Consider the following 14,913-nt stretch of genomic DNA (forward strand, 5'->3'; position numbering starts at 1 on the left):
CATTTTGAGAACCGCTGGGCTAAGTAGGAGAGAAACAGGTATAAGTGGGGGATGGCTCCAAAAACAGAATTTTAAGATTAATTCCCTAGTGCTTGTTAAAATTTTGATGAAAAACCATATTCCATTTGGGATGATGTGCAAGCCTTTTAAAGGGCATCTGCTCTTTGTGACATTGTAAGTGAACATTAAAAATGGTTGCAAATCTAGATAGCTGGTCTCCCAGCCTGGTTCATTGCATCTTAGTAAAATTTTGGATGAATTTTGTTGGCTTTAAGTATTCTCCAAGATAGTGAAAAATTTAGAAGTTTGGATATTTTTTTTTCTCATTTGTAAATCAAACACTGTATCTGGGGACCATTTATAGGACAGCAGTCATTTTAACCAAGGGTATTCCAAGTCCCAAGCCACTTCATCATCCTTGTCATAGCCACCTGACACAATAGCTGTTATCAAAATGAAAGTGTAAGGAATCGGGCACCATCTTCTGCCTGTTTCTAAACTTCTCACTGGTTCTAGAACAGCCCTTTTAGTATCCTATTAATTATTGCATTAAAACAACAACAACCACAACAATAATAATCGCTAACATTTTAACAGGGCTCACTGACTGATGCCACAGGCTGTTGTGTTCCCTTGCCTTGGCTTGTGAACCCCCATTCTCTTAATGAGGCCCTGGGATAATCTCTCCTAGACACGAGAAGACAGAGGCTTGCAGAGTCACTTGGTTGCTATCACGTAGTTTGAGCTCTCCATTTGAGCCCAGGCAGTGTGAGCAAGTTAGGGCAGATTTAGAATCTATTATATTTTAGGAAACTTTCCATGGAGACTTGATGAGAGAGGTCTCGTTGAAATGGAAATGCTAGGAAGTTTTGAAGTATGACGAAAGCAAACCTATTTAAGGTTACCACTGTGTGTATGCTGGTGTCAAAGACTACTCTAGATCTATGTAACTAGACAAGATTTCACAAAGTAGTGAATTTAGTGGCTCTAGCCAATGTGAGATGAAAGCCTTGTGAAACCAGTGTTGTAGTTATGGGGGTCTTTTTCTACATGACTTACATGATGCTTGATAAGGAAGATTAAATGAGTTAAAGTTTATAAACATGGTCATGATTTGTTTCTAGTGCATATCAGGTGGTCTTATTATTTGAAATCTTCTCTCTAGGTATGAACATATTTTAGGCAGAACCTTAGATACGCTTAAAGGAACAAATATACAGGGCAGCTTTGGTGTTTTTAATTAGCCACCTGTGCCTTAGGTGTAGAAAGGAGACAGGGAAATCCTTGGTGGTTTTTTTTGGCATTCAAGATTCTGAATTTGCTTTTGGGGAAAACATCCTCAGGGAATAAGAGAAAGAAATACTTGAGTATGAAAACTGAGAGATCAGCCTAACCGGTTGAAGGGCGTAAGGGGGTGGGGAGGTGTGAGACCCGAAGGTCTGGAATTGGCCACCGTTGTCCTGTGTCATCAGATCCGAGTGGGCGCTGCGTGGGTGGGCCTTGCACGTGCATTGGTTTGTCATGGCTCACCTGTAGAGATGCTTTGGATTCCAGGCAGGGAGAGACTCAGATGCAGACGTCTAATAGAGTGCAGTAGTACTGTACAGAACTTATCAAGTAGGCTATTTTGTTTGTAGGGCCTTTACAGTGTCTTTCATCTAATATAAAATGAAAGGAGTAAATACTGGTTGAAAATGGGATTCCAGTTTTTCCTGGCTGCTCTGTCACCGTCCCCTGTGATTGCCTCCTTGTTTCTCATGCAAGATTGAATTGTATGCACATTATCTCCATCTGTAAATCTTTTATAGTTTAGGTGTAATTAAGAAAGTAAGGTAAATCAAAGCATAAGCCCAAAGTGAAATTGAGGGAGCCAGTTAATCCCCAGAAGAGATACTTGTGGGTGAGATCTTGATGTGAGATCTTGATCTTGTGCCGTTTTGAAAATTAGGAGGAGGGAGAAAGGACCTCCTTCTGTATTTATCTATAAACACAGCTAGCAATGGCTATCAATTTTCATTAATGTAATGTACTTGACTCCGCAGGAAATGATATTTATGATGAGTTGAACATGAAAGTTTTGCTGAGGATAGAAGTAAATGGATGGCTTTTTGATTTCTTGGTGACCAAGAATTTTGCAAATGCACAGAGCCGAGGGTGATGCAGTTGTGTTTTTGTGTGACTCATAATGTAGCTTGTCTGAATCTTAAGGTAAAATCATGATTGAGTTCTTAACTATGTGGCTATATTGTTAAAGCAAAAAAAAAAAAAAAATCGGTGAAGTAAAGGACTACAGCTACTTTTTTCACATTACGAACACTTTGGAATCTTACAGTCTTACCGCTGGTCTGATCCATAAGTCACCTACTGCCTACAGACCTGATCCCAGTAGTCACACGGAAAATTGCCATATGATGCACCAAATGAGATATTTATAGAAACTCTTATAAAGAGCAGAAGCACTGGAAGTAAAGTGGTATTACTTAGGCCTGAGGCACATGGGTATTCATCCTGTTAGCCTACACCACTGCTCAGGAATGAGGTGCTTTTGGTAATGACCAAGATGTTTAGGGGTTGTTTTCTAGAAACAAATCTTGAAGACTGGACTTACTGGAGTTTGAGGCCTTTCCTGTATCATGATAATCCACTTTCAAAACCCTGTTCCTTCACCTCAAAGCTATCTCAGACAGAAGGAGTATAAAAGGAGTCATGGCACTGATTCGCTTCCAGCCTTCCATCCCTTCAGTAAACATTTATTGAGCCCAGACTGTCTCACGGAGATGGAGGATTTGGAATGACGGCAGGTTGAGTCTGCTGTCCCAAGCTGCCCCAGCACACAAACCTCTTGACAAACCGCAGAGCTTGTTGACACAGACAAAAATGTTAGTAACTGTGAATGTATTAATAGCTACATGGTGCAGACCACATAAAGAGGGAATCAGCACCACATTAAAAATAACAAAAATCTTTGAGAAATCTTCCAGAAGAAAACTGTACAGTATGCTCTTCCATGAAGTCCTTAAGACTAAGTCTTAGAAGGACTTACCCACATTCAGCTAGAAGATGGATCTGTCCCTCCCTCCCTAATTCAGGTCCTTCCTCAGATTTACAATTCTCTGCTGATGTGTTCCATGAATATCAGAAACATACTGTATGTATTTGTTAAGGGATATGTTTTCCTCTTGTTTTATTTATTTATTTATTTTTTTAAAGGGCTATTGTAGAGGAAAATGTTAGCCAAAATCGGGAGATAAATTTCTAAGTATTAATAGATCTGTTTCTAGAATGGCTTTTTACTGCTACTTTTGGTTCTATTCAAGGTGAAGCACCTGTAAGTAATCTGTTATATTTGAATGAACTGGCTTATAATTCAATTGGCTTTATCTCCTACTGTGAACTCCTTAGTTTTTTAAAATAGAGCTATCTGTTTTTAAAATTGTGTATACACATATGCTTGGGACTGTGTGCATAGATTAATGTAGGCTAGTCCGGAAAGCACTAGGGTGGGTAGAAAGCTTTGGTTTGAGGCCTGCTGAGACTTGGAACAAAGAGCAGTTTTGTGCAGATGCTCCATCTTTGCCAAGTGTGGCCTTACCCTTCCTGGACTAATAATGGATGGATCTGGATCCTAACAAGGGAGATAATATTTTTTAGACAAATGCCTCTGGTGTGGAAGTGATAGGGCCTCCCACCTCATTATTTTTAGCTATCTCTTTTTGGGAGACTATCTTAAAAGGCAGTTGGGTTCCAAAAAGGGAGAAACAAGGTTCGTACAAGCTCTTTGTCAGCCTGTCTGTATGCAATGGATCAAGTCCTTAAAGAGGAGGAACTTAAAAATGTCCTTGTGATTTCAGGAGCGATTCCTCTTCTAAATTGGACATTGGAGGAGGCTCCATTAGGCCGTGTAAGTACTACGGTAAGCAAATATTCACCCCGGCTAAGCACAGAGCCCACGCAGGATATTTGCCCTTTGCAGAGGAGAGGACCTAGTCCTTTAGTCAGATGTTATCATTGGGACCATCAAAATGCAGACACTGTGGTCCCAGCGGGCCAGAGGGTGGTTCCCTCGGTGTCACCCACAATCCTGACATCTCTGGCTACCTGCTTAAGGCCTGGTGGAGTTGATCTTTCAGCGTAATCGAACAAGAATATTTTTTTCTCTATAGAATTGGTGAAGTGACTGGAGCAGAAGGCTATTTATTACCTCATTCATTATAAAATACAAATTTATTGAGCTTGTCCATGCCGCTTACTCTTACATAGAAGGGCTGGCCCTTCAGAGCAGCCCAACCCAGGCCTGACCCAGAAGGTCACGTTGTGAATGTAGGTAAAGCCACTGAACTGGAGAGAGTGACTCAGAAGGCTTGTACAGCCTCTAAACTGTGTCTATATCAAGGAACCATGGCTCAAGGAGTACACTTTAAGTCCTCAATTATGAGCATATTTTAGGGTGGAAGCAGTTTGCTAAGTACTTCCTTATTTTCACTGCCGGAATTGTTTGCAGCACTTCAAACCACTGCCTAGGCTACGCTTGAGAGTCACCTTGGTAAATCAGATTTTCACCTTGGAGCAGAACATTTGGATTTCACAGGCCGATAGGATTTGGGTTTCAAGATTATGGGGGTCAACAAAATAAAACACTAAACATTCCTAATCCCTGTTTTGTTTGTTTGTCTTTTAATGTATGTGGATCTTTGAACATATTTTGCCTCCAACAACATCACAGGATAAAACACTCCAACTTGCAAGCAGACAGAATGTCTTGATGTGACTAAAAGCATTAATGCTGCTAGAGCTAGAAAATCATGTGACCATGTGACTTCTATCTGAGTCTTTTCTCTAAGCTGTCACCTTGAGAGTTTGTCCTGCTGGGAGAAACCAGAGAAACAGGAAGTGTGTGTCCTTTTGGAACCTCAAAGGGCTTTTGAATCTCTAAAGATGTGGGCTTTTGTCTAAAATACAATAAGCATATTTAGTCTGTCCCTGCCTCCCATACACACACCTCACACCCTGCTTAATGAGAATGTCACTTCATTTCAGAGACTGGACAACTGAGCAATCTGTCTTCAAGGGTCTCTTTCCCCTGAAACTGGTTTAGTGCCAATAGGTAGGGCAGTCTGCTCCAAGGGTTGCCAGGCAGGGTATCTGGGGAAGGCAGGCTGGCGCTGTTGGGGGAGGGGGCCGGGATGGAGCTGGGTCTGTCCTCACTGCCACCCAGTGCTGTGGCTCTTGCTATGGGGAAGAGGAGCGTCTCTCTGCATTTACTGTACTGTGATTCTCATGGCAGCATGCACGCCTCCCTCCTGTTGTCAGCTCTGCACCGTGTGGGTTTGACAGCCTTTATGGAGCAGGCAGACGTGTTGGCGTCGTGCGGGACTCCTGGGCTGTGTCTTTCTGCCATCAAATATGTTGTCACTTTCTCCCTCCAGCATGCTATATACCTAGTTGCCTTTGGAAAGGCCTCTTGGCACTTCTGGGAGTAACTAGGGAAAGAGCAGCTGTCTGTCAGCCTCCTCCAGAGCTGCTGGGTTGGGCTGTTGTCAACCTGTTGGAGGAGTTCCCAAAGTAGCAGACTTCGCTGTCGTTGACATTTATAACTCGAAAGCCGCATCACAGATGACTTTACATTTCTTAATCCTTTAATTATAGGCCCTTAGCATATAAATCATGTGGTTTGTGCACCCTTTGGCCATGAAGGTGATGAGGTGGCATTCCCCCACCCCGTGTTATAAAATCATCTCTTCTGACTTCTGTAGGAAGAGGCTGTGACCATATGAAGTCAGTTTAGAACAGGAAGGATATTAGCTTCTAAGACCAAATGACTCGGCTCTGGCAGCCACGTAGCCTGTGATGAGGGTGTCCCTGGGAAATGGATGTCAGAAAATGTTTCTCAGATGGGTTGGTGGATCCTGTACCTGCTTGGTTTTATGTGCTAATTTCTCAGAGAACCAGATTTGAAGCCTCATTTCTTGAGACCTGACTGGAAGGGAATGACGCCACGTTCCTGGTGCAAATAAAAACCAAGGCCACCCCAGTAGATCATAGGAGCACATGCTGCCAAAGACAGCGGAGCAAAGGAAAAAGGGAATTGGAATGCGTTTTGGTTACCGTGGGTCTGTCTAGACATTCCTTGACTGACTGGCGTTTTCCTCTTCGTGCCACCAGTGGCTAGCACCAGTGGCTGGCATGTGTCGGCATCTGAGCTGAGTGAACAAGTGTAAAGCAGTCTTATTTTTAAGTAGAAGAGATTTTCGTTTCATTTTCTTTTTACCTGGGTCGTGCAGACATTGAAATACGTTAAACGTTAATTTTTAATCCCGTAATCTGGATTTATTGACGTTTTCCTGTTGGCATAAAAGGTGAATAGTTTGAGACAAGAAATGGGGACTTAGGTGGCAGGTGTTAGATGTGATTACAATAAAACACCTTCATTGCCTATGCACAGGTTTCGTATATGGTTTCCAGGACAGACGTGGGCCACATCTCGAGAGCCGCCAGTGTCCGGTCCCGGCTGTGTGGTGTGCGGGGCTGCCTGGAGTCGGGCAGGAGTAGGCTGCTTGAGGCAGCCAGATGGTGGCCACAGGCTTGGGCATGATTGTCCACGGAGGAATGAATGTCTGTCACCTCTTCCCGGCCCTTTGCTCATGGTGCACATCAGCATCTCGTCCCAGTTCTGTTTTTCAGAGCCCACGAAGTGCCTCAGAATCTATAAAATTGCCGTGTACATGGCCACTGCCCACGGGCAGGGTGGCATGGTGGGCAGACCTGCTTCTCTGCCGGCCAGAGGGCGGAGTGGGGCCGGGTGTACAGCAGCAGAGCTGCTGACTGCATCAAATCAGAATCCTGGGTCAGAGCGGGAGGTTGTTTCAAAACAGCATCGAGCACATTTATTCTTTGGCTTTACTTGAAAAAAAATATTTAAAAATTCGGTATTTCAAATATAAGTTCAGAGACTTAATAGGATAGTCACTCATGTACCCACACCCCGTATTTGCCGTCTTTCCTATCTCGCTGGTCACGTGTGTCTTAGTAACTTTGAAAGCTGCTTGCTTTGGCTCCTTATGTTAAAAGTTACGGTCCTTTTGTTCCTGGGAGTTCTGAAATATGTGGTCTGCTTGGGACCCAGGAAGCCCAGCGTGCCTGAGCTCTGAGGACAGTTGGCACTTCCTGGCTGTGCCCAGATCTAGGGTTTCTGTTGTTACATTCTTGCCATCTGCTTCCCCTTTTCATTCAGTTTCAGGTGTGTGTGTGTGTGTGTGTGTGTGTGTGTGTGTGTGTGTGTGTTCGTTCGTTCGTTCCAGCTAGTTCAGCACTTCCCTGTAACGGGTAATTCACTCGGTCCTGCTTGGCAGAGCTAACACTGTCTCTGTATCCTGTTTCCTTCCCATAATACTTCATCATACTTTGATGCCACACGGATGACTCACTTTGTAAATAACCTCTTGCTCCTCCCCAGGCCTGGGACGGGGTTTTCTCCACGTGTGCCGACCTCTTTGGAGGAGAGAGGCAGAGGCCCTGTCACTTTGCCTTTCGGGTGTAGAGTGACGGACAGACGGTGGTGCGTGTAGGGTGGCAGAGAAGCCCCCCCAGGTTAAATAACGTGGGGAAGGCCCCTCGGCAGGTTTCTAGCCATTTCTTCTTTTAACTGGCCGTTTTCTGAAGCAGAAAGTGTGCTATGCTAGCTCACAACCGTGCTGTTGTCGGATGACTAACCGTTCACTTGGCTCTGCGTTTTGGCCGGAGTCTAGGATGGCGCACAGGCGTCGGCGCCCACGGCCTGCGGGGCTGGCGAGCTTAACGCCACCCGCTTTCTGAGAGGGGCGCCTTGAGGGAAGGCTGGAGGGGCGTGCTGTGCCAGCTGAGGGGGAGGCCGGAAGGACCCGGAAGGGGATGTGTGGCGGCCTCAGGAATTTGGCTGAAAGAGTTTTAGGACTCTGGTGGCTGGAGAAACAGAATGGTTTTAGAAATTTTAAGTCACGATGGACTGGTACAATAAAAAATTACTGGAAAAATGAAATTAAGTTTGTAATGTTATATAAACCTCCAATTTTATTATTAGATTTAAAGCTACAATATTACCCTAGAAAATTGCTATGAAAGTTTCTAGAATACTTACCTTCCATTTTGGTATTAATTTTTTCACAGACTCAGAAACAAATACGGGGGCTGGCACCGCTCTGCTGACTGCTCTTTGAGTGGCCCTGACCTTGGAGTTGTGTCTCAGCTCTGGGTCTGCCCTCACGTGTGGGGAGGCCACTCTGACCTCTCTGAGTCTTAGGCTACAGAATGAAAGCGGTGGTTCACTAACATGTCCATGTTCTCCCAACAGGGCATGTGGGATGAGGAAGAGGCGTTTAGCCCGTTGCCTGGGTGGATTCCTTTTAAAGTTCCTTCTGGAAGGGACGTGCTGGGGATTCTCTCTTACACCCCCTCGGCCACCTTGGCCTGACGTTTGACCTGCTCGTTTGCAAGGACGTCGCCTGCAATGGTGACGTAGTGACCTTTTGTGGCAGATCGACCCACGTGTGTGAGACAGATCTGTATCGATAGTCACTGTGCACCCAGTGTCAGCTTTCTTCTTGTAGTTTTTGGATGGTGAACAGTTCTGTGGGGTGTGAGAGGATGACCTCTTCAAAGGAGTCATTTAGTGACTCAGGCTAAGTAGGCCCTGACTCTTGGAACACAGGTGACCCTATGGTAATTGTCACCCTATTGTAATTGTTACCCTATGGTAGTTGTCATTCCAGCCCACAGGATTAGGGGGATGGATGGAGGAGCCAGCATGCAGTATTTTTATGGCCGGGCCTGACAATGGTTTACGTCTCTACTCGCAGTCTGTTTCCTAGAACTAAGTCACCTGGGTCACCCCTGGTTGAGAAGTGCGTCCAGGTGTGGGCCCAGGAAGGAGACAAGAGTGCAATTTCCGTGAGGAGCTGGCATCCCTCATCTACTCTCTCACATTTTTCTCTGATTCACTGATCAGAATCTTACTATGACATTCTTTTGTCCAAGTGAACTCATTTATCCATCTGTTACTCCGAGTGTGATTATGGTCGGGCGTGACGTTCTTATGCGCTGGGGTAAGACACAATGGAAAGGAAAAGAGAATAGACGCTGCCGGAATTAATCGCCAGCCGCCTGCAGTGGCTGATGCGGACTGTTAGAGTGAATTGGCAACGTGCCATAGGCTGCATTTGGATTAAAAAAAAAATCAAGGTATTTATGAGTTGAGAGTAATGCTCAGTCTTTGAAAGGTAAATAGCGTTTAAGTAGAGGGAAACCATCACTCCATCGGTGAGAGGGCAGCTGGGAGCCCATGTTGAAAGGTGGCAGAGGTAATGTAACTTGATAAAAAGCTGAAATCGCCATAATATTTCCACAAATAGGCTTTTCTCTTCCTGCAGTAGTGAATTAAAAACAAAATCTTTTATTTGCTCTCAGTTCAGAGAGGCCAGAGAGTCAGAACAGGAGAAGTGAGATTGTGGGGTGGACAGTGGGAGAGGCTCTTGGCAGAAGGGTCTGAGGGCGTAGCATCCTTCCAGAGCCAGGGTTCAGTAGGATAATAGTCACAGGGACTGCACTAGGCGTCTCCCACTGACAAGCTAATACAGAAAATTGGGTATTTGGGTGCTGGAAGAGGTGAGTTGCCACAGTGTGTTGCAGCGACCCAGACGTTTGTAATCTCGGGAAGATGTCCTCTCCTGGGAATGGGGTGGGGGTGACGGCGTTGATGGTGCTTTCAGAAAAGGGCAGTGGGGCCCTCCAGAGAGTGCCACCTCCCTGGAGAAGATCTACCTGCCAGCAGGTTGAGGTGGGGAGAGAGACCCTTGCTGCTCCCTCCCTTCCTGCTCCCACAGGCCAGCACGACTGGACACCAGATGGCCAGGGAGCTTGGGAAATGCACCTGCCCTTGATACTCTGCAGAAGGACAAGGTGTGCAGAGAATGGGTTTGAGAGCAAAAGGGTTAGATGGCTGGCCACAGGGTGTGTAACCTCTTGGTGCAAAGGAAGATCAATAGATGAAGAGATTGCTTTAGGAAAAGAATGTTTATTCTCGAGTCCCTTTCCTCATGCCATATTTCTGCCTTGTCGTTTCTGTTACCACCTACATGTGTCCTTTGTATTTCCGTCATGCTTTTTACATCATACATATCGTACATTTTATTTAAATATTTGACTCCCCCCGAATAATAACTGACATTTGCCGAATTTTCAATTTGTGCTTTATCTGTATTAATTGATTGACTCATCAGAGCTACACTGAAGGCAAATATGGTCCATCTTCATTATTTGTAGATTTTGGTATTTGCAAATTTGCCTGCTTGCCAAAATTTACATGTAGCCCCGAAAGCAACACGGTGTTGTCCTGGTCGTTCGTGGACATGCACAGAGTGGAAGAATGTTTGAGCAGCCTGATGTGCTCGTTCACAGCTGAGGTTGAACAAGGCAACTGTTCTGCCTTCTTGCTTCAGCTCTCATATTATAAACAAGGGTTCTTTCTTCCATCTGGTTACTGCCATGCTTCCCTCACCCCACCCCCCTTTTTAGGGTGATCTTGCTGCTTCAAATGGCTGCCAAGCACAGTGCTGAGGTGTTGTCTGGTATTCCTAAGCACAAGAAGGCTGGTGATTTGAGGTATCTTAGGGAGAACATACAAGTGCTAGGCAAGCTTCACTGAAGCATGACTTGTAGTTCCGTTGGCCATGAGTTCAATGTTAACGCTGTCTTCAAACAGAAACACAGATGAAACAAGGTTATGTCTGGATCAGTTGATGAAGTTGTGACCAGAGGCCCCCAGAAACCTATGTCTTCTCTGGGAGCAATGGTTCAGGATTTGCTGAGTTAGTGTCTGCAGAGACTTGATAGAACAAAACTACAAATACTGTGAAGCAGCTGTCCTATTATTCCCAGCTTGTAGATAAAGAGAACAAGGCAAGTAGAAGTCAAGAGAGTTGGGCACGGGCCCCTGGTGGGATCACAACCTGGACCGCCTGGCCCCCAACCCTTTATCTTCATCCTGTGCTCTCCTGCCTTTGCATCTAATTCATGCTCTTTTCTACCCTTCTCAGTCTGCTGTTCATGCTGCTGGGCCCCAGCCTGGAGCTGTTACCAATGCTGAGACTCCTGTTGGTAAAGCCAGCAGCTACCTCTGGTTGAGAATCGCGATGTGTGTCATCCTGCAGTAAAGGTAATATTTGACATTTGTTTGAAAACTTCCACGTACTTCATCTGAATGAGTTTGCACAGCGGCACTGTAAAGCACGTGTCACCCTCCATTTCATAAATAGAAACCGGTGTCTTGGAAGGCCGTGATTTGGTCAGGGTTCCAGGGTTAGAAACTGGCAGAGACTGAAACCCAGATCTGCTGACCCCAAGTGCCTGGCTCTTTTGACCATACCAAGGCTGGCCCAGGACTGGGTTACTGTTCTGATCTGCTGCTTCCATTCTGCTTTGATCTGACCTGGAGAAACCACGTAACAAATGAGAGTTGTGTGTGAAATAGGAGATTCCAAAGAAGGGACCAGGAATATATATATATTTAAAAAGATATCCATTTCCATGTGTGTACAAAATCTATCATGAAGTAGAATAACCATTTCAGAAAGATGTTAATTTTATATTTTTCCCCTTAGGGACATTTTTGAAAAGAAAAAGGGAAAAGATAGTTTGAGAGGGGGTTGCAGGCACTTTCTTAGGGTACACGCTTTTACCTAAAGTTCATTCTTGCCTTGTTTCATTCTTGCTTTGTTTCTGTCTCTAGTTTCTTTTGTGTATTTAAATGTATTTGTTTGAATAAGAAATAGATGTACGTTGTTAAGAATTCAAAGGGTGCTATTGTTAGGGACCGGCTTCTTGTACCCCACCAGGCAGACGAACAAAGACACCAAGGATGCAATTACTCAAGAGGAGCTTTATTTTTTGGCTAGCCAGGGTCCAGGCCCTAGAGTACCAGCGCAGTGGTCGCTCTTACAGGCAAGGACCCTGACCAAAGCTGGGGCTGCCCTTTTATCTCCCCTCTCTCTTGAACACCCGCGCTGCACAAGCTGATTGCGCGTGTTAGTCTTTAAAATGATTGGTGGACTGGTAGCCCGCCGGCGGCAGAGGGGGCTTTCTCCCTTATCTGGCACCGTACCTATGTGTCTAGCTGCAAGCAAGCGATTCTCAGAAGCAGAAATATGCGTTTAGCCGGTAGCTCTACTTTTGGGCCCCAAGCTAGCAGTTTCTAGAAGCCGATTACTCTTCTCTTGGGCCAATTTTCTGTTATCCGGGCTCGCACAAGTGAGCCAGCAGCTTTGGGCTGCAACCAGGCCCTTACACTATTAATAACTAAGTCTTTTTTTCCCCAGAGGCCAGCAGTGGGCCTGATTTCTTGTAGACTCTTCCAAAGATGGTCTGACAGTGATTCTCAGCTGGGAGTGATTTTGCTCCCTGGGGGCATGTGCCCCACCTCCGTGGAGGGTGGGGGAGTGTTACTGGCATCCAGTGGGTAGAGGCCAGAGATGCTGCTAAACATCCTGTTTGGCACTTGTCCCTGAGGCTTTATCAGAAGACTGAGGACAAGTGGTTTGAGGAGAAGGAAGGGGAGGTTTATTAATTTGCCAGCAGATGAGGAAAATGGCCAACTCCCATCTTAAAGTACTAGTTTTCCTCCTTAAAAGCAGAAATATAGAGGTTTTAAAGGGAGCATTTTCAGCTTCAGGCTATTTGCTGTTTCACTATAGTTGAGGATTCTGATTCCTCCCATCTCCAGCATGGACCAGTGGGCCATGCCGATGAGCCAGCTCCTGTGGTACAGAGAGCAAAGGACGGGCCCCTGCCCCTCCGGACCACTGGCCCGAGGCAAGGATGCGGGTTTCAGTTACAGAAAGAATGGGGGAAGTTTTAAAGAAGTAGCTTGTAGAAACATCTCTTACTCTCTTTTTTCAGGCTGCAATCCTGCAGGGCATAAGCCAGCCTCCAACCCCTCCAAGAGCTAGCTGTCCAGCCCAAGCAGGCAATAGTGCTGAGGTTGAGAAACCCTACTCCACCCTCATAGGAACCAGAGGGGCCTTATTTGTGTCCAGTACAGAGGCTTTAGTGCCTGAACTTGAGGCTTATTTTGTGTCTCCAGGAGGTTTTTGTCTGGTTGTGCTGCAGCTGCCTCCTGAGGGTGGGGCAGTAGAAGGGGCTGTGGGAAAGGTCCTTTCCAGGTGCATCTATGGGTGGGGGGCAGGGTGCATTGTCAACTGAGACTAAAAACAATCAAACTGACCCTGGCCAGTCTGCTTTTTCATTATGGTAATGTGTGGGCAATTGTAAACAAAGCTGGTGATAAAATACTTCCTGAAAAAATTGCTTTGTTCTAAGTTCTAAATCATTGCTGCTACATAATTACATGTATGCGTATATATTAATATACATACACATTTCAGATGAGCCCATTTTTAAAAAGTTTTAGTTTTTGTGGAGATGGGGTATTGCTATATTGCCCAGGCTGGTCTCAAACTCCTGGCCTCAAGTGATCCTCTTGCCTTGGCCTCCCAAAGTGCAGGGATTACAGGTGTGAACCACTGTGCCTGGCTTAGTACCTTTTTTTATTTTATTTTTTTATTTTTACCCTTTGAAAATCATTGTATTCCACATGGAGGTTAATTTGGCAAATTAACCTCCTGTTACTTAATTGGTCCAGATGCCTGCGGACTCAACTCCATACATGGCTTTGAGAGTAAATTCTCAACAGTTTACAATTGGAGCTTCCTCTAGGTGCAGTTCATGTCTCCTGTGTTTAAGTAGAAATTTGTAATAAATAAGCATAGCTCAGTTTAAGACAAACAGAACTTGAGTTTCATCACGTCTGTCATTTTATGCGACCATTGGGAGTTTTTATGCGTGATTAAAATTTGAAACCAGTGAGAACTCGGTGTACCATTGTTTGCTAAGCGCATATAGTACACTTTGGTAGCTCATGGAAGAACTTTTTTTACTGAATTTGCAATAACTTTAAGAATGAAATTCTTTTGAATCTTTTAAAAGGATGATTCAAGAATATTGATTATTGCTGGGAATTTTGTATGGAGGAGGGATGTCACCTAGCGATGATCTGCCTTGGTGTCACCTGAGCTAGGTTCATCACTGTGGGATGGTTGAGGTCTTTAAGAAAAATGCACAAGACAGAATGAAAGCAGCCTGAGTAAAGCAGTTATTTCTATTGGTCTGGTTTCTGCCCACGTGAAACTGGTCCTCTTTCAAATGCCACACAGAACTGAAGTCCTGACACATTGATGTTTGTGAGCGCAGACCGTGCTTTGTCCTCCACTGTCAATGTTTTAAGACTGTATTGGTTTATACGTGAAGAACAGAGGATACATCCATAGTATGCAGCATGATGAATTGTCACAGTCAAATACCTGTCTTAGTAGTACCCAGATCGAGAAATAAGACATGCACAAAACCTGTTCGGTCCCCAGAAGCTTCCCTTGTGTTTTCTCTCATCACTATCAGTGTGCCCCTCCCCCCACCAAGCTTAAGTAACCACTACCCAGACTTCTAACAGCACAGATCAGTTTCACCTGGCTTTTTTTTTTAAATTATTATTTCAGTGTATTATGAGGATACAAACATTTTGGTTACTATGTCTTCTCCTCTCCCTAGTGAGGGTTAGAGGCATGCCCTTGCCCTCTACCATGCTCACTGTGTCCTTTAGTTGTGAGTTTACCCCCTCACCTGGTTTCTTTGTTGTTGTTACATAAATGGAATTATACAGTACAGAAAGATAAAACTACTTTTTAATCCATATCTTTAGTTTTGATTCTAACTGGAGACATTTGAAATATTCTAAAATGTGGCAGTTAAACATCTTGGCAACTTTCAGGGGTAGATTAACAAAAATTCCTTGTTTCATGCATGGGTTCACTAATAGAAACATTGGACTTCAAG

General features: G+C 44.8%; 1 protein-coding gene across 5 annotated transcripts in view; it reads left to right on the plus strand.

Annotated features, from left to right (window-relative positions):
• The window catches only part of MGAT5 (alpha-1,6-mannosylglycoprotein 6-beta-N-acetylglucosaminyltransferase), a 316,936-nt gene that overhangs the window by 41,312 nt on the left and 260,711 nt on the right, over window positions 1-14,913 (plus strand). For 4 of the 5 annotated variants that reach the window (XM_076005478.1, XM_012740066.2, XM_020288503.2 and 1 more), the window contains exon 2: window positions 11,067-11,185. The exons of the other annotated variant lie outside the window; for it this stretch is intronic. The gene's annotated coding sequence lies outside the window, so the exon portion shown is untranslated. The remainder of the gene's footprint in view (window positions 1-11,066; window positions 11,186-14,913) is intronic. 5 annotated transcript variants of the gene reach the window in all.

The sequence above is a fragment of the Microcebus murinus genome, chromosome 8 (genome assembly GCF_040939455.1).
Source record: "Microcebus murinus isolate Inina chromosome 8, M.murinus_Inina_mat1.0, whole genome shotgun sequence".
Lineage (NCBI taxonomy): Eukaryota > Metazoa > Chordata > Mammalia > Primates > Cheirogaleidae > Microcebus > Microcebus murinus.